Source organism: Dermacentor andersoni, chromosome 7, assembly GCF_023375885.2.
Source record: "Dermacentor andersoni chromosome 7, qqDerAnde1_hic_scaffold, whole genome shotgun sequence".
NCBI classification, from domain to species: Eukaryota; Metazoa; Arthropoda; class Arachnida; order Ixodida; family Ixodidae; genus Dermacentor; species Dermacentor andersoni.
This window is the reverse complement of record NC_092820.1, coordinates 105,421,434-105,440,490: the sequence shown is the minus strand read 5'-3', so window position 1 is coordinate 105,440,490 and position 19,057 is coordinate 105,421,434. Positions and strand designations below refer to the sequence as shown.

General features: G+C 46.6%; 1 protein-coding gene across 1 annotated transcript in view; it reads left to right on the top strand.

Moving 5' to 3' along the window:
• The first annotated feature begins 10,567 nt into the window (after positions 1-10,567).
• The window catches only part of LOC126533998 (uncharacterized), a 147,980-nt gene continuing 139,490 nt past the window's right edge, over positions 10,568-19,057 (top strand). The window contains exon 1 of the mRNA XM_055072564.2: positions 10,568-10,714. The gene's annotated coding sequence lies outside the window, so the exon portion shown is untranslated. The remainder of the gene's footprint in view (positions 10,715-19,057) is intronic.

Genomic DNA, 19,057 nt, shown 5'->3' with positions numbered 1-19,057 from the left:
TTGCGTTGGATCACGGCTGCGTCGCGTTGGCCTGTGGCTGGTGCATGGCGTCGTCAGGTGGTCCTTCTTCGGCATATTCTTGACTTTAGGGCTTCGTTATGATGACGGCGTAGGTCATCGCTTCCGGCTGGGGCCGTGGTGATTGTGGTTGAACCTCGTGAATTCCAAGCGATCGCTGGACCTCTTCTTTGACGATTTCGGTGACTGAGGCCACTTCAGCCTGTGATGAAGGGAAGAGTTTCTGAAGCTCCTCTCGTACGACCGCCCTCATAGTATCGGGCAGGTCGTTGGTGGCCAGTGATTGAACTCCGGTGCAGTTTGTTGAGTTGGTGCTAGGGTCTAATTACCAGTTCCGCATTTCTAGTGTCTTATCGATGCTCGGGGACTCGCGAATAAGTTCGCCGACGGTGTTCGCTGGGCTTCTTACCATTCCGGCGAAAAGCTCCTCTTTCACATCACGCATAAGTAGGCGGAAACAGAGTATTTACTCTGTTTTGAACACACCGTTCTAGGCCCCCATGGTTACTACAATCGTACAAGCTACACAGCGAATTGAGCAAGTTGGTAAGCTTACATTCTCGGTGCACGTGTGCAGCGCGACATAGACGTGTCGTCCATTCTTCGTACCGCGTCTGTGTCGCGCTGCACATAAACCAAACAAGGCACAAGTGAACAACCTCTCATGTCAGGTGTGCACATTTCAGCGTGTACAGGAGTGTTGCTCGAGATAAATGCTGCTATCTTGTAAACAAGCTGAACTCGCCCCTGTAAGCAAGAACGCCCGTCGCATATTCTGGTCCCTTTTGAGACCAGCCGGTCTCGTCCGTACGGACGGCTCCACGTAAAAAACTTTGCCACCTCCCGCGCAATTGGTGCAGTTTGGTGTCCCCCCATCATGTTGCACAACAAGTGTCGAAATGATGTGTTTCGTACCACTTCACCAAAGTCATTAACTTATATCGTCGAATCACGTACCTGCAACTGGGAGCCGATCGGTGTAACGCAGGCTCGATGGTCCGCTGATTGCAATTTCGATGGCACTGACGAAAACGAGTCAGCGCGGTGCCCGTAAATGTTGCTTCGCAGCGACGCAGTTAAACATTTGACGTCATTTGGCACCACGTTATAGTACTCGGCGAATAGCGGTGCAAGCGGCGCCGGAAAAGTTATCCTCGGTCAGAGAACACACGGCGTTTCATGAACGCCGCCTACTGCTGTCAGAGCTACATACGTGCACGGATGGCTATAAAGAAACAAAATTGGCATTGGCTTAACTCGGCTATACTCGGATATACTCGGACATACTATGTTCGGATGTATGTTGCAAAAACTAAAGCATAGCATGGTTAGCCTTGGCTGATATTGATTACAAGTCCAGGTTAGTCTGGTTGTCAAGCTATGTTGCGGCGTTTAGCCAGTCGTTCGGTGCGCTGTTCGTCTGTTTCCTGGGCGATTCGTTTTCTCTTCATCTCGTTCCGATGTCGACTCCAGGCATCCTCCAGCTTATCAGAATCTTCGCCGTCCATATTACCGCCTCCACTGTGGTTGCGACGCACGCGAGCTCTCCTTTTCAATCCTCCGAGATGTCAGGCATGCGATGCAGCTGGCGAAGCGAGCGGAGGCAAGTGCAACGACGAGGAACGCGGTGTGACGTCATACCAAACGCCGGTGGTGGAAAGGCGCGGCTCTGCGCAACGGCGTAACACCTGTGGCTTGGTGCTAGTAGTGGCGCATGCGCAGTAGTGACTAAGGAGCGAGAGAGAGAGAGAAAATTGGCAGTGGCTTAGCTCGGCTATGCCAGGATATACGTAACGAAAGCATGGTTAGCCTTGGTTAATCTTGATTGGAATTATAGGTTAGTCTGGTTGTCTAGCTATGTTGCGGCGTTCAGCCAGTTGTTCGGCGCGCTGTTCGTCTGTTTCCTGGGCAATCAGTTTCCTCTTCATCTAGTTCCGATGTCGACTCTCAGCCTCCTCCGGCCTATCAGAATTGTCGCCATCCATACTGCCACCTACACTGTGGTTGCGGCGCCCGAGAGCTCTCCTTTTCAATCCTCCAACATGTTATGTGGCATGCAACGCAGCTGCCGAAGGTGCGGAGGCAATCGCAACGATGAGGAACGCGGTGTGACGTCATACTAAATGGCGGCGGCGGAGAGGCGCGGAGCTAGCTGCACAGAGGTGGGACAACTGTGGTTCGATGCTACTAGTGGCGCATGCGCCTAAGTGACTAGGGAGCAAGAGAGAGGGAAATATCCTCGGTGAAGCGCGCGTTGTGACGTCATGTGCCTACTCGCAGCACCACCACGGCGAAATCGCAAGTTCGCGGCGAGTAAAGCTTTCGCTTCAAAACAAGCAATAGACGCGTTCAATGGAGAATCGTGCTGCGCATCCGCGCTACTGACATCATTCTCTGCACCGATAGGAATCCTGTGTCGAGGTAACGTGAAATCAACGAGTGTTTCTCGCGTCCAAACACTATGGGAGCCGCGATGGATCGGACGGGCGTCGTCTGTTGGGCCAAAGAACAGGAAGCGTTTTATAAATGCCGCCTGCTGGTCTCGGAGCTGTAGACGTGATTAATTGCTATAAAAACAAGCAATAGATCGGACGAAGGGAGAATCCTGCGGTGTCGCCGCGTTACGTCATTCTCTGGGCTAATAGGAGTCGTGTGGCTAGATAACGTGAGGGGAACGAGTGTTTCTCGCTTCAGACCACTATCATAGCTGCGATGCGCCGTCCCCGCGCCGTGCGTTCGGCCAAATAAGAGGCAACGTTTGATCAACGCCGCTGGGAACTCGTACGAGAAAGGGCTCGGCGTCGACGTGCCGACCTCGCCGTGAGGAAGCGCGAAGCCGAAGCAATTCGACAACGAAGAGGCGCGGATCGCGAGCTTCGCTTGCCCCCCTTTTCATAGCACTGGAAGGGAGGTCAAATTTTCTCAGTGTAATTTAGTCCCATTCATACTTTATAACAGAACCGTACTTCTAATCCCTTCCGTAATTTGCATCTCCTAGAACAATGGCATGTATGACCCTTTCTCACAAAGTTAATTCATAATGAGGAAGGAAGATTCTTGTGTACATCTTGTGGAGAGGAGTACAAGAACAAAATTCAATTATTAGGTCTTCAAACAGAGCCCATAGAGCGCATACGCCCGATTCCAATGCGTTTAGCGTCAGCAGGAAAGTTTAGGGTTGTATCGATGAGTTCACCGAGATAACTAATGTCACAGGCCATATGCAATGGCGCAGAGTCTGCAGAATAAAAAAAAGAAATGCTTGCTGTTTTGCAAGTGAAAGTCATGACTTTGGTTTTAGCAGCATCCAAGGTGAGGTTCTTATCTTTGTATCATTTATTAAAAGAAAACAGGTTAAGGATGCAACATTCATCAAAAGTATGAAGTTTTGTTTAAAAGGCGCATGTAAAGAAATAATAATTCTGAATAGGATATAAATTAAAGACAGTTGTGGTCCTCATACTGATCCTTGAGGACGCCGCTATTTGCCATGTGCAAAAACGACGTTTGGCGATTGACTCTAACATGATCTATCAAGAGATTGACAACTGAGGCGTGGACACCAAAGTGCGCAAGCTTGACCAGACTCTGTGAGTGGGTGACTACATTCAAAGCTTTTCTCAGGTCATAAAAGGTTGCCTCAACATATCCCCTCTAAAGTAGTTCTCCGGCAGGAATCTTTGTTTGAAACTGCTTTTTGCTAGTGGAGCGGTCAGAGATAAATTCAACCTGACTTACAATGAATCAGTTTTTCGCAACAAAATATAATAGGTTGTGAAGATATCTAGCTCAAAAATCTTAGATGTGACATAAGAGCAACTATGCGACAATTCGAGACGACCGTTTTACATCCAGGCCTAAATACGGAGAAATACGAGCAATTTCGCACTCTGCACATGTCAGGGAAAGTAAAAGTACTGAAAGACTTATTGAAAATTGATTTCAATAGTGGGGTGGCAAATATACTGCCGTAAGCATTTAGAATCCTGAAGGTGATGTCATCAGAGCCATATCATAGGGAAGGTTTCATGCGCTTAAGGCATTCCCCGATGACCAGACAACCGAGCGTTTGTAATGTGCGCGTTAGTGTACTGCTTACTGACGCCAGCGTTGAACCCTCAATCTTTACATGAGAATAATAAACGGGCAGCAAAACAGACGACCGCTAAGACTTCTTTTCCGCTAGAGTCGAGCAAGCGAAAACACATTCAACTTTAGTAGAGCGTTTGCGGATATACTTCCAAAATACGGTCGGCCGGTGAGAGCCGCTCTGTATTTAACTACAATATACGAGTCGTAATCTTCCTTACAGAGGTATTAGCACAGACCCCACAGAAAGCGGAATTCTACTGTCCAGTTATACACAGGACTCGCCGATTGTCGGTGCTCGCGATCTTTATCTTTAACGAAGTTATAAGTTCATATGAGAACCCGTGGGGATACTTAGAGTGTTTAGGTTATACCAGGAAATGTATTTGCGCATACTGCTCAAAACAAGATCTGCAAACTGACCTACTTGGTCATCAACATTGGTTTTCTGTGTAAACGGTGACCTGTCGGTGGTAGACAATAAATCATAAGTAACATAATAACGCAGCAGCAAAGCAAACAGTAAAAAAGTAAAATAAGATAACAGCAAAGCAAGACGATTCCTTTATGTCACTGTAGGAACTCTATCTGAGGGCTGTCACAGAGGCAGTTACTTTTAGTGACGCATGAAACTTGTTAGGGACGCACAAGGTAAATGTCAGAACGGGAAACATTTACAACTTGAGCATTCGAAAAGCAAAGATCTCAGACCTCACTATAGCAATGAGTGGTCAAGTTTAGCTGCTGCAGAGAACAAAAGGCCAGAAAGAACGGAGTTCATGGAAACAACTGTAGAGGAAAAGCTCCCCATAGCACCCACGCATTGAAATCGGCAACCGCCATGTTGGTACTCTGGGCAGGCGCGCAGGCGCAGACGACAATATGCTAGTGAGACGAGACACACAATAAAGACGATCCCGAGCCTCCCTCAGTATGGTGGCACCATCTATTTCAGGCAGCTGCAAACACATTCTTTCGCAGACCGTAACTGTAGCGTCAAAATTTCCTAAGTAGTCTTCCGATCTTCCTGAAAAATCTACGGAGTGAACTTGGCAGGTTGTTAGTGCTTTGTTTCCGCATAATATTTTGTATAACTTTAGCGTTAGAAAAATGAGCGGTGTCACCACTGCAGCCCATTTGCGGTTGCCAAACTATTCGCTTACCCTTTCCTCTTGAGTTAGCATACTAACACTATCCCATTATGTACAAGAGGCTGCGCTTGTTCTCTATGTAATGATTGCAATGAGAATATGTAAACACGCTCCAATAAATTTTTGGTGCATTAAAATCACCACGAAAGATTACGCTTTGCTTGCTATGCGATTATATTACACTTTGAATGTAAGCGATGACCTTTTGCAATGAGACATGGCGAATAGCCGTCCGTAGGTAAGAAACATCCAATAAAGAATTTTTCTATAACGATTACGAACAATTCCCGCAGCGTGCTAGGCTGAGGGCTAGCCGAATTGATTCCTGTGTGCTTCCTATGTCGGTGAGCCGAAATCAACTCTCTGAACTGTCAATATCAATCACTCCAGCGTCACCTTTCACAGCGTAAGCTGTTAAGGGCTTATTGCAATAACCGTTTCGGTTGGCGATGGCGTGCGACGCCACCGCCGGTGTCCGGTTTCGTAACCGCTATCACTGGCAATCAAACGAAAAAAATACTCAGTTCCCGCTAAGACTGAGCCCGGGCCCGCAGGACGCTTGCTAGCATGCGGCTAAAAAATGCCCCATAAATGCGTCCTAGCGCGCGAGGAGACACGCGATGTGACATGCGCGCCGCGTAAAGTCGATACGTGCGCATTTTGCATTGGATTTTGCATATAAATACACCAGGTAGAACTCAGTGCAGCAGATGCACAGTTAGGGATACAAGGTTCGAGGAAGAAAACGTTTTGGGTGCGTATAGAAAAATGATAGAAGAAAAACATATATTGTGTACCTGATTGAATCAAACTTGCTCACTGAGTATGTCACCTCCACGTTTCAAAGAGGGTGCCAATGAATCATCATCATCAACGCAATCATTAGCATTGAATTGGCTTGTGATGTGAGATGTGCCACGCGTCACGTCGATACGTGCACATTTTGCATTGGATTTTCATATTAATACACCAGGTAGAACTCCGTGCAGGAGATGCACAGTTAGCGGTACAAGGTAGACAAGGTTCGAGGAAGAAAAATTTTATGGGTGCGTATAGAAAAATGCTAGAAGAAAAACATATATTGGGTACTTGATTGAATCAAACTTGCTCACTGAGTATGTCACCTCCACGTTTCAAAGAGGATGCCAATGAATCATCTTCATCAACACAATCATTAGCATTGAATTGTCTTGTGATTTGAGATGTGCGACGCGTCACGTCAATACGTGCACTCTTTGTATTGCCGTTGCATATTATTTCACCAGGTGAAACGCTCCGTAGCAGTTGCATAGATAACGCTACAAGGCAGATGGAGAAGTCCTGAGGAAGAAGAATATTATGGAGATGTATAAATATTGCTGTAAGGACATTCATGTATGGCGCACCTGCTTAGTTCTAGCAGGCTAGGTCACTATTTGTCACCGCCGCGTTTCAAACAAGAATGCCGTTAAATCATCGTCACCATCATCGTCATCCATGTCGGATGGTGCCATTTGAAACACGGCATGGGATGCGTAGATACGTGCGAACTTATCGTAACAGTTCTATTATATTCCACTAGGTTTCCCGACATGTAGCAGGTTCATATCGCAGTTTCATACTGCATGTACCTGGACCTGGTCAACTGAAGCAGGCTAGGTGACAATTTGTCACCACCCCATTGCGAAAGGCATGCCAGAATCATCATCATCATCAACATCAACGCACTGTGCCACGGATCAAGCGATGTGACATATGCGCCACGTAGTCTCGATGCATACATTTACTCTTCCGTAGACGTTATGACGCGTCCTCGCAATGTACGAACAGTTGCAGAAGAAGCGAATCGTAGAGCCACGCATGCTGCTGCAACCAGGCAACGTCGGGCTGAGCAGACCGCTGTGCCGAGAGCAGCACAAGCTGCAGCTCGCCTATAACACAGGCTGGACAGTTCAGATATATTTTCGTGAAAACGACGCCAACAGACTTCGTCGCAAAGACCTTGTTGTGCCTCGTGCCGAAAATTAAGCTCCTATGCAACCGCTCATCCGGCTTACGGTGCGACTGTGCTGCATGTGCAATGCATGTCTGTGACCTTTCTGTGACTCACTGAAGACCGCGTCACTGCGGAATAGGTTGTAGTGTGGAGGAGAAAAGTCTGCAGAGCAGATTTTATGACAGAGCCAAGTTTCTGGAATGACAATTGAGTAATAAGACGACATGACGTCGCAGAAAAAACGCTCGGTTTTGTGGAAGTCGACGAGCGTTTTTATAAAAGATGTGCAGATGAAACACTACTTTGATATTAGGACATTATCACGGAAACATGAAGCATGTGGTAGAATAACCATTAAGGAAAGGCTTAAACAAGCCTCCCATGGGTGAAACTGATCTGTGGTTCAGCCGCTTGAGGGCATCATCATGGACGGCTAGATGACAAGTAGAATATGACTGATATTTTGTGCCAAGTAGCCGGCAGGAAAGGGGACTGATGTTAATGACCTATAATGCGTTGGTCAGGTCAGAAGAAGTTGGTTCTGAGTCAAACTTAGAAACAAAATAGCCTTAGGTTGTTCCCACCGTTGACTGACCGGTAACGTCGAAGTCTTCAGGGCTGAAACATCGAAATCCCTTCATATGTGTATGTGCACATAGAAGAAAGAAAATATGCGGATCAACGCACATGCGTAAAAGTGTTTTAGTGCAATCACACTTAACGTCTAATATAGTGAGTGGTATGAAATTGTGAAGCGGCCGAATGCTGGCGTCATGAACATGTCAATTTAATGTACAGACTTTATAAAGAAAAACGAGGCCGCTGCCCGAGTGACTGCAGCTGACTACGGAACATCCAGCCGGTGTCCTCTAGTATACACTCAGCTTGAACTGCTTGATCTTCAGCTTGAACTGCTGCTCAGCTTCAATAATTTCACTTTCTTCTCCTTAGGCAATCAGCCATAGGCCCAAATAGCAAAGCACTGCCCTTGACGTCATCTTTCAGGTTTTCCTTTCTTATTTCTTTCTTGCCATTCTTGTAAATTTGCCTGGTCCGTTTTTGTTTTCAGCCTGCGCATCCAATGTATTATCCCCATTTCTCTGCCTTTCTTCTTGATGACTCCTTGTTATCGAATTGCAGTTTCAGTTATACCGCGCTTCAGTGCCAACTTTCGTGGCCTCCTCCTCCATTCTGTGCCCACCCTTTTCAGGTACAGATGGTTGTGCACTCTAACCGCCCATTTATTTTGGTCCATGTTTTTCAGTCTTTCTTCAAAAGTAATTTTGCTCGGCGCTTCTATGACTTCAAAAGAGGCCCAACCCATGTCATCGTGCATTTTTAGATTTGTGGTATTTCCATGGTCTCCCATAGCCAACAAGCCTACCGATTTTAGCTTAACTTGCAACCGCGTCAAGATATCCATATTTAAGCCGGCAATTGCCTTTGAAACGTTAGAGCAGGCACCATCACTCGAGTACAGTTTCCACGTACCACCTCATGGTTATTTCAGCCGCAAGGTGCTCTTTGCTTCGTTATTGCTGCGTTTCCCTTTTCCTTCATTTTCACATAATTCAGGGGGGCTTACAAAGATATTTATTTCGTTTATTTGGATAGACCCACGTAATCGTACTGCTTGACTATGGGTATGACCAGGTGTTCAATTGATATGACATCATTGCCGTTCTCTTCATTGAAGGTGATAAGTCCCGGACTCTCTGTGCTACACTTTAGAACCTGTATTTGTTGCGGCATTGCCACACATATTCGGATGCCTCTGTAAATCTCGTGCATTTTCCGCTAGTGGGGAAAGCGCCTCACGCGAAGGCCGCCACTCTAGCAACTATCCCATACTATTTCTAGTATACTTTAGCCAGTAGAAGCGACTGTTCTTAACGTGATTTGCTGAATCCAGCAATCAGGAGCAAGTAAATACAGCGATGTGTTGTGGTATTTATATTTACTTTGCTGCATCTGAGGAACACAGTGTTCTTGTGTAACCGATACCACCAGCGCAAGTGCGTCGCTGGTCACATTGCGCCTGCAACCTGGCAGTCCTGAACAAGTCCGCCAGCGTTGCAAGCACAACTGCGATTGGACACTCTATAAAAAACGACAATTTCCTTATATATAAATTTGTACAGGGTGGGTATTCTCAATTCCATTGTCACTGTTATAATCCCTTTTGCTGGATTTCACGTCTAGCTCCGGACGCCTCAGCATACACGAGTCCTTCAGCAGTTAAATTGAGTTAATGACTCGTACTGGGAGATGTTTGCGACGCCTTCTATGAGCCCCAGCTTTACTGTAACTTATTTCGGTGGTTTTTGGACGCGCTCGCCGCAGACGGTGACTGCGCACATTCCGAGGATGCAATCGCCTTCGCAATGTTTGGCATGTTGCGCGACGGCGCTCCTTCCACTGAGCATGAAAGCAGCGTCCTTGACCTCAGCTAGGAATGCTGTTCCCCGTAGACGCCGACGCATCTCCTTCGCTACACGCGAAATCTGGCAAAAATTGTTGTATGCCCGAAAGCGAGCGATCGAGGATGTCCAACCTGTATGCCTCGAAATTTAAGAAATGGCGTGCTTCCTTTACCTCGAGTCTGTTGCGATAGCAACTATATGGAAACGTCATGCGAATTTTCGCCATCGTCGTCACCGCGAGGCTCCGCATCTTGATCATTATTGAGTATTTCAATAAAAAATCACAGAATCAAAAGAAAACTTGTGGTCCACCCGAATGCAGCACGAAGCTACAAAGAAAACTCGTACGAGTTTGTCAGAAAGAACGCTTCGCAGTTAAGGAAAAATTCGTCCTTGTCCGGGATTAGAAACCGCGACCGACGCCTTTCCGGGTTAGTCGGTCTGCCTACTGAGCTAACCAGGTGCTTTATTTCCTTCCATAGTATTTATTACAGTAGCAAAAAGCCCGGCATTGACCAATGTGTATAGTCAGAGAATGGAGGGGACAAAGAAAGTCACACATAGAAAAGGCAGCGTTCATACACAATTTGCGATGCCAATTCTCATTGGTTCCCATCAGACGTGTGGAATTAGGGGACGATCTATTCAAACCAACATACACATCGCCGTACACTTCTTCAATATTGTTACGGTTCCACTGCCATCCGTCAGTTGACGCGAGCATCGGAACAAGAATGTGTAATGAACTTACATCGTTTTATTTTATTTTGCTCTTCTCGCAAAAGCTAAAAACGTTTTGCGTATAAATGAACCGACACTTTGCTACTTCTTTTTCGTGTGTCACCTAGCAACAAGCTGGCGGGATGCCAGACGCGTCATTGCATACGTCATGCTTCCCACAAGCCGCCCAAGCGAGCGAGGCCGGCTGCGGATGTGGAGTTCGCCTGTTCGGCGACCCGTCTCTTTTGGTTGTAGCCTGGTTTGTTAAGGTCGCGGCGTATTCCTGCGTTCATTCTGCACATGGGTACGCCACCACTGCACTACTGCACAGCGGCAAGGTGAGAAATCTTGTTTGACAAATTGCGACGCATTTCAAGCATCTTTAGGCTTACGGCACAAAACAGAGACTTGTGAAGCAGTTAGCTAAAAACAGGTCGGCCGTCCTTCAGCAGTTAATTTGAGTTAATGACTCGTACTGGGAGATGTTTGCGACGCTTTCTATGTGCCCCACCATTACTGTAACTTATTTCGGTGGTTTTTCGACGCCCTTGCAATTAGCGCAATTAGTGAAATGAAGCTCGACCATGGTGTTGGTTTCGCGTCTACTAAATCGTACTGGGACAAGTCTCTTACGTTTTCCCTGAGCCCCAACATTATTGTAAATAATTTCGCTACTTTTTGGTGCTGAGGTAGGCGGGCCACGACTGCGTTGTGACGCAGTTATCGAAAAGCAGCTCAGTCATGGTGACAGTTTGGCGTGTACTTAATATTAGTGGGACAAGTTTGTGCCGCTTTGTATGGTCGAGCAACAACATATACCTTCTTTCGGCACTGACGCTTGTCGAAGACGCAACGAGCGATTGCCAAGAGTGATAACACGGGAGCACGTTGCTTGCACCGGCAGAACTCGGAAAAGGTAACGCTGAGGAGCTCAAAAACCAAGAACTCGGAATTCTGTCTTCTGAACGAATGAAAACAGGCTTTGCGCCCGCGCCTTTCTATTGAACGCTAGTAGAAGACATTCTTCGATCGTTTAGCATGGTATGACCAAGAGCATGTATGGTAGCCTCCTCTGTGTATGTAGCGTACTATTGCATCGGCTGAGGCCAAGTTGTTTCGGAAACGCGCAGTCGCCCGTGTATTTGTGCTCTTAAAGTACAGGAAATAATGCCCGGGAAGGGGGTAATGCTTGAACATCATATATTTCCTTCAAATTTTATGATAATGTTTGGGAGGAGTCTATGTTCTACTTCATCTATGTAAAACTGAATGTCTTTGTAATTCCGCCCATTCACCACTTATGCACGTTTCGGCTCTGCACCCGATATTCCTGTAAGGTTTATACACGAAAATTACACATGCTTGTAATTTACTTTTTTCAGCTGATGCCGCCCGGTGTAGCTTCGTACGGGAACTACTGCTCCTTAACTGATGCCACAACTTTGGCTGAATGAACAAAAAGCGCGGAACTAGCATTTATATAGAGCAAAATAAACATTTGGTCATTTCAGAAGATGCCTTGTCTTTACTTAATACATTTGCACGTGGCACAGATTCGATGGAAGCTTGGAAAGATCGTTCACGATGATTTCTACAACATAATAAAACGATTTCACACCTAGGCCGCACTCAGTTCAGCAGTGGAAGCGAAAAAAAGAATGCCGCGCCGATCAGCGGAGAAGGCGTGGCGTGTACCAGCTGGCGTTCGCGCGGGCAGAAGCAAAACCGGTAGGTGTTAATCCTATCCCCTTGGAACGCTAATGTCACTTCGGCCGCTGGGCTCTATTGGGGAGTCGGCTCTTGTTGAATTTCTTTCTCTATGGGGTATGGCCCCGTGAGCACGTTCCTTGCGACCAGTCTGCTTTCGATTTTTATTCACGCTGTTTTTTCGAAGGCAAGCAGCGATACGTTTTAGTGCCAATATAGCAGTGAACGCGTGTCGGCGAAAGCTTCCTTGGTCGCAGAAGCAATGCATGACTCAATGATGGTGCTGATTCAGAGCGTCGCTGGTCTCAACACAGTGCGCTGCCGCCGAGGGAAGATAACGAAAGTGAACAGCTTGATAGCTGCTGACGGAGCCGCGCCATTGATTGTGAAATTCTGGAGCGGCGGTATTGAAGGCTGGGACAGTTCTTCTTTCTTTTTTTTTTCAGCGAAGCTATTGAGGGCTCCTCTCCCCACTATCGCGTTCGTGTGTAGAAGAAAATCGGAAAAATCCGGAACTTACGATATATATTGTTTCAATTTGTATCGTAATGCAATATTTATTGACTTGCGCGTTGTAATAATATTGAATTATGCACTCCTGCTTTGCTCTATTATATTTCCAGTGTTTCGAAGTTGTGCTTATGAAACAGGGTTTCAATTTGTGTTTGCCACTCTCTATGCACTCTATGCATCGTGCATTCCTACTTTCTATTTTATTACCTTTTTTATTACCCCTCCTGCCTGGACCTTCTAAGGCCTGCTGCATTCCTAAATAAAAATAAATGAAAAAATAAACACTGAACCGACCTTCGACGAAAGTGAAGCAAGATTTAAGCACACCACATACGTGGACTGATCCCGAAGGTTGTGCATTGCTGGGCCGACCCGCGGGGGAGGTGTAGTTCGCCATTAAGGGGACCACATACACAGCTTCGCTGCTCCTACTTTTTCACAGAGGGGAAGGGAACTGCGTTTTCTTTTTTTGCATCGATTCGCATTAAAAGGGAGATAATGCTACAAATGCAGTGTCATTCGTTCTTGTCTCGTAGATTCAAATATGAGTTTAAATGAACTCTATATCTCATTCATCCCAAACAGTAGGTTTAAGTGGCGAAATTCGCGTGACGAGCTACCACACACACACACACACACAGATACCACGAGAAATTGGACGACTGTGTGTCAGAAATCGCTTTTGTGAAAAGTGATACGCCATGTGTAGTGTCAATCGAAAGCTTAGTCTCCTGACTGCATACGCTGCAGCGACTTTTACAACAGACACCGCAGTTTGATCACAGCTACCGTATGTGCCTCGAAAATAAAGTACAAATTTTTGTCGCTCCCGTAGGCTTCCATTTCTGAATTTGTAACCGCTCTGGGAACAAAATTCTTCTTGCAACAGCGTGATCACTGCATTTGGCTCGTGTGCATTGTCTTCTAAAATATATCTGTCACCTTCCTTTTTCAATAATCAGCCTGCAGCTTTTCGTATTCGCGAAAAACCCTCCCGTTCCATTGAAAATGCGCTAGCTTCGTGCCAGGGCCGCTTGGGGTGCTAGTAGGTACGTGTCCACAAAAGCTAGCTGTGTCGTGCGGACCCGCCCGACCACTCGATGCGTAGTATAGGGTGCTCCCATCAGCTCTTGCTCGCCCTTGTTTGGTTTCCTTGGTTTGGTCTCGTTCGCGCATGTTTCGATTGTTGTGGTTTGCGATTGTTTTGTAATCTGATTGTATGCGTGATGCGAATTGTGTAGTATTTCTGGAAGCGTAGTGGCACCAGCGATTACATTGGAACCTTCGACGAGTCATGTAAACAAGCCAACGCGCTTGACCTGCACACAAGGCTTTCGATGATTGCCGACTCTGCTAGACGTCTCTCTCAAATTCTTTCCCTCAGTATATTGCGAAATGAAAACACATATTAAACTGCACTCAAATCTTAATCATCGGTGAGTTTTTTTGTATCATCTCCGGCCGCACCACCGGATTTCACGCTTCATGAGCCATACAATGCTTTCGCATGAAAAGAGTATTTCATAATATGATTGCTTGAAATCTCTGACAAGCCAGATTACAGGAGGATTTGAAGAAGGCGCAATCCTTTTCTATAAAAGTTGTGCGTTTAATAGCAAGTCTGTAGGTTCGTGTGATTTACTACAATCGCTTGTGTCTTGCAAAAGGGATCGAATATGAAGTCACAATGCCAATAGCCATTACCGACAACACTTTTGCGAACCCAGTAGGTGCATTCCGTTTTTTCTGCAATAAAAAAGGAAACGGTAATTAATGGTGACAGTAATTCCAGATATAAAACATCAGCTAGGAACAACTCTTATTAGAATTTGCTTCGGATTAGGATTAGGAAATGCTTGCTACACATAATTTCTGCAACATTCCCCTTAATTTTACCACAACAAAGCTTGATTTCTCAAAGCTAGCATTTGATTTAATTCTCACCGCGTAAGCAATTTACGTGCTTACGCGGGGTGAATTTGCATTATGGATCACCAGCTAGCCCGTTCACATACTGCGATTCGGTAGTATTAGGCGTATTTCGAAAAGTTTCTTTGTTGGTATATTCTTGTGAAGCCATCCCGCTTACTACAGCGCGTTTCTCAGGCGTGTATAAAAGTTCTGGCAAGGTGCCTTTAAAGCAGAGTTACTAAGACTTGTTCATAAATGATTTTGCTATCGCTGCAAAATCTCATATGGAACCACGAAAATAATTTTAGGTTGTTGCGCATGTTGCGTTGCGTTATACCTATGACATCACATTGTGCTTCATCTTAGCGCATCGCTGTTCACATTGCTCAGCAGCAGAAAAAGAACACGAATATGCGTCGCTGCCTGTTTGGCAACGACAGGACAGACGAAATAGTAGTTAACGCTTCGCTACGTGTGGTCAGGAAACCATTAATGCACCAGCCCAAGCGGCAAAGATATATTTCGCAGAAAATTTGTCAGGGTTATTTAAAGTGAAACGAATCTAAGTGTTGAGCTCTACCAGTTACTAGTGCGAAGCAGTGTTTACCTCGCACATGTCACCCTTCGCAAAAGTTTTTTTTTGTCCTTATATAGTCACGGTACTCTATAATAAAAATCTGTTGAGTATTCTACAATGGAAGCAGACAGTTGCCGTCCGGCACCTTCAATGAGAGTGCCTCCTCGTTGTCGTCGACCTCAGCTTCTGCAGTAGCGGCAAGACCACTACACAGCCAACTGTAGTGCTCATGGCATTACCTCTATTCGAGAAAGCATGGTCTCGATGCTGCAAACGCAACAAAGCGGGGAAAACATACTATGCACATACATGGCAACTCTGACAAGTGTGTGAAGAAGGAAGCGTCACATAAGGGGGATGAAGGTATGTGGCAATGAGAATGGCCTTGCCATCATGAATGGTGCGGTTTTATCGTGGAAACCTGGACAAATCCGCCGGGTGCATTCGACGGGATTGACGAGTCGTGTCTCCAAGAAGAACTTTGTATTTGACCTCGCCGAGGCGACACAGGGCTCTGTAGGGCCCGAAGTAGCAGCGCAGTAACTTTTCCGGCCGGTCGTGTTGCGAATTGGGATCTAAACCCATACTTGATCATTGGGCTGGTAGTGAACCTAGCGATGGTGAGCATAATAGCTCTGGGAGTCTATGTATTGCTGATTCTATATTAGTTCGCATGCAAGCTTACGAGCTGCGTCTGTGAGCCCGGAAAATTCTTCCACGTCGGTGGTAGTTTCGTATTGATCGGGTCCAGCATGGTGGTTAGCTCACGGCCGTGGAGCAACCGGAAAGAAGTAAACCCAGCAGTTTCTTGAACGGCATTGTTAAATGCGAATGTAACGTAAGGCAAAACATCGTCCAAGTTCTTGTGGTATCTGTCGACATACATGGAAAGCATGTCAGCGATTGTCTTATTTAACCTCTCCTTAAGACCGTTAGTTTGAGGATGGTATGCAGTGGCTCGGCGATGAGCTGCCACCCTAAGCATCATGATTTGCATCACCTGTACTGTGAAAGCTGTACCACAATCTGTTATGACTACCGATGGTGCACCCTGGCGGAGGACGATGTTGTGGATGCAGTGTGTGACGTCAATGGTAATGGCTCGTAGAATGACTGTAGTTTCACTGTATCGCGTCAGATAATCAGTCGCAACCAGGATCCAGCGGTCGCCACCCCAAGACGTAGCGCAGGGCGCGGGAAAGTCTATGCCAATCTGTTGAAATGGTTGCGTTGGTGGTGTAACAGATTTCAAGGAAGTGGCCGGGCGCTGGTGTGAAACCTTTTGGTGCTGGCAGTGGCGGCCCGTTTTCATGTAATGCTTGACTTCATGGGTGAGTTTAGGCCAGTAGTAACGTTGGCGAATTCCGTCCAACGTACCTGCGAATCCCAAATGGTTTTTAAAAAGCTCATTGTGGCATGCGGATAGAATATCGGCACGCTGAGGGGATGGAACGAGTCCATTCGCTGATGGATAGTTCTTTTTGTGGCGGAGACAGAACGAAGATAGTGAACGCGCGAATGCCGTTGAAGGATAGAACTGCATCCTTCAAGGTTGTCCATAAGTTGCCTGAGTTCGAAATCATCCCACTGTTGAGCCAAGTCGGACATATTGACAGCGCGGAGGAAACTACTGTCGTCTTCGGTATCATTTGACACCGTTGCAAGTGGAGCGAGCGAACGAGTCAGCCTCAGTGTGTCTCCGGTCAGATTTGTAAACGATCGTTGCGTCAAATTGTTGCTGGCGAATGCTCCATCTGCCAAGAGTACCTGAAGGGCCTTTAAGGTTTGCTAGCCAACAAAGGGCATGGTGGTCGGCAACCACTCTGAATGTTCGGCCATATAGATATGCTCGCATCTCAGCTATCACAAGGACGACAGCTAAGCATTCCCTTGCAGTACTGGAGTAGTTGGTGCCTGCAGATGTTAAGGTTCGGCTAGCATAACTGATAGCACGTTCAACGCTATCTTGCACGAAGACTGCACAAAGGCCCTGGTTACTAGCATCAGTGTGCAGTTCAGTGTCGCCATCTTCATCAAAGTTTCCAAGAAAGGGGGGTGTCTGTAGGCCCCGCTGAAGTTCGGAGAATGTGTCTTTTCTCCGGGCCCTAAACAAAGGGGTTCTGCGATCTTGGAAAATTTTTCCGTAAAGCGTCTGTATTATGAGCAGGAGCCCAAGAACCTGCGCACGTCACGTTTGTTCGCTGGTGGTGGAAATGCTGCAACAGCCATACTTTTTCTGGGTCTCGCCGAGCAACTTAACTAATAACAAAGCGGCTGAGGAACTTTAGTTCCTGGTAACCAAATGACATTTCTCAGGTTTTGATGACAAGCGTGCAGGTCGAATTCCAAGAAACAATGTCTGAAGTCGTTGCAAGTGTTGTTCAAATTTCCGAGAAAAAGCAACGAAGTCGTCTAAATAGATGAGACATTACTCCCACTTAAGGTCGGACAAACAGTGTCTATCATCCGTTGGAAGGTCACAGGTGCTCAGCAGAATCCGAAGGGCAGCATCTTAAATTCGTTCAGGCCATCAGCAGTTACGAAAGAAGTCTTATCGCGATCTATCTAATTTATCAAATTCTATCTGCCTGTATCCGCTCTGTAAATGCATTGAGGAGAGTTATTGGGCTTGTCAAAGACGGGCTAGACAGTCATCTATGCGGGGAATAGGGTTGACATCATTGTTCTTCACCCTGTTCAGTTTGAGGTAATCCACACAAAACCGAAGAGTGGCGTCCTTCATCTTGACAAGTACAACGGGGGACGACCGTGGGCTGGTTGAGTGTTGAATTATACCGTCGTCTATCATTTGCTTGACGTGAGAATTAATCATCTCTTGCTGCTTTCTTGAAGCACGGTAGGTGTGCTGACGAACGGGATGCTCGGTCGTGTCCGGTATAATACAGTACTTCGTAAAAGGGATCTGTGTTACTTCTGACGTGGATGCAAAAGAATCATTCAATATGCATACAATACGTCGTATTCGCTTTTTCTGCGTGGTTGAGAGGTCATTATTTACATCGACTGTACTCACAACCACGATGCCACGCTTAACGGCTGCAGAAAGCACAGCAAGCGTATAACATATTGCATCCCCAAAATCTTCAAAGTGAGCAATAGCCATTTGCTTTACCACGTGGTTGTACTCGTCGCGGATGTTCGCCACTAAAAACTCAATCATTCCGCGGTTAAGTTGAATAATGCCTGGGACGACACAAACTAGCCATGCCAAGGTCACCCACAACGTTCCTTCAGCGATGCCGCTATTAATATGGTCGCAGGCATTTTCAACATTTATGAACATACCGATTCCCGGCGGAAGTGTCATAGTGTCATCAAAAAGACGCAGGGATGTTTTGTGCGCGTTACTTTCTCGCAGCACCACCGCATAGTTGTCGGAAAACGTTATAATCAGCTTCCGAATATCGACGACATCACCGTGCTCGCAAAGAAAATTAATCCCTAGGAAGACTTTCCGCGAGCAGTCGCACAACACGATTACAAAAGCAACGTACGTTGACTGACGGAATTGAAGCCTGGGGGTGCATCTCCCAATTTGCGCCAAGAGATGACCACCTGCTATCTGGAGGTTTGGCACATGCCATGGCGTCTTGACATTTTTCATTCAGCAGCTAGTCGGAAGTCAGCAGAATAAGTGGAGCCAGTGTCCACGAAGGCAGTGACGGGGTAGTTGGCGATTGAATGGGGATGTCTGCGGAAACACTTTTGTAGTCGACGGCATGAGGCTGTGAAAGGGAATCGTTGGTGCTCCACTGGCGTATTGGGGGAGGGTATTCTTTGATAGAGCCGTCAACAGCGGCCCCACGCCCGGCGGTCACTGCTCCTTGCTTCCCCGGCGTGGGCCTGAGGACCTGATGGATCTGCCTCCAACGCCATTAGTGAACTGCAAGTTTTCGACAGCTGACGGAGAAGTTCGAGGGAATGGAGAGCCGGACTGGCTCCATGGAATAGT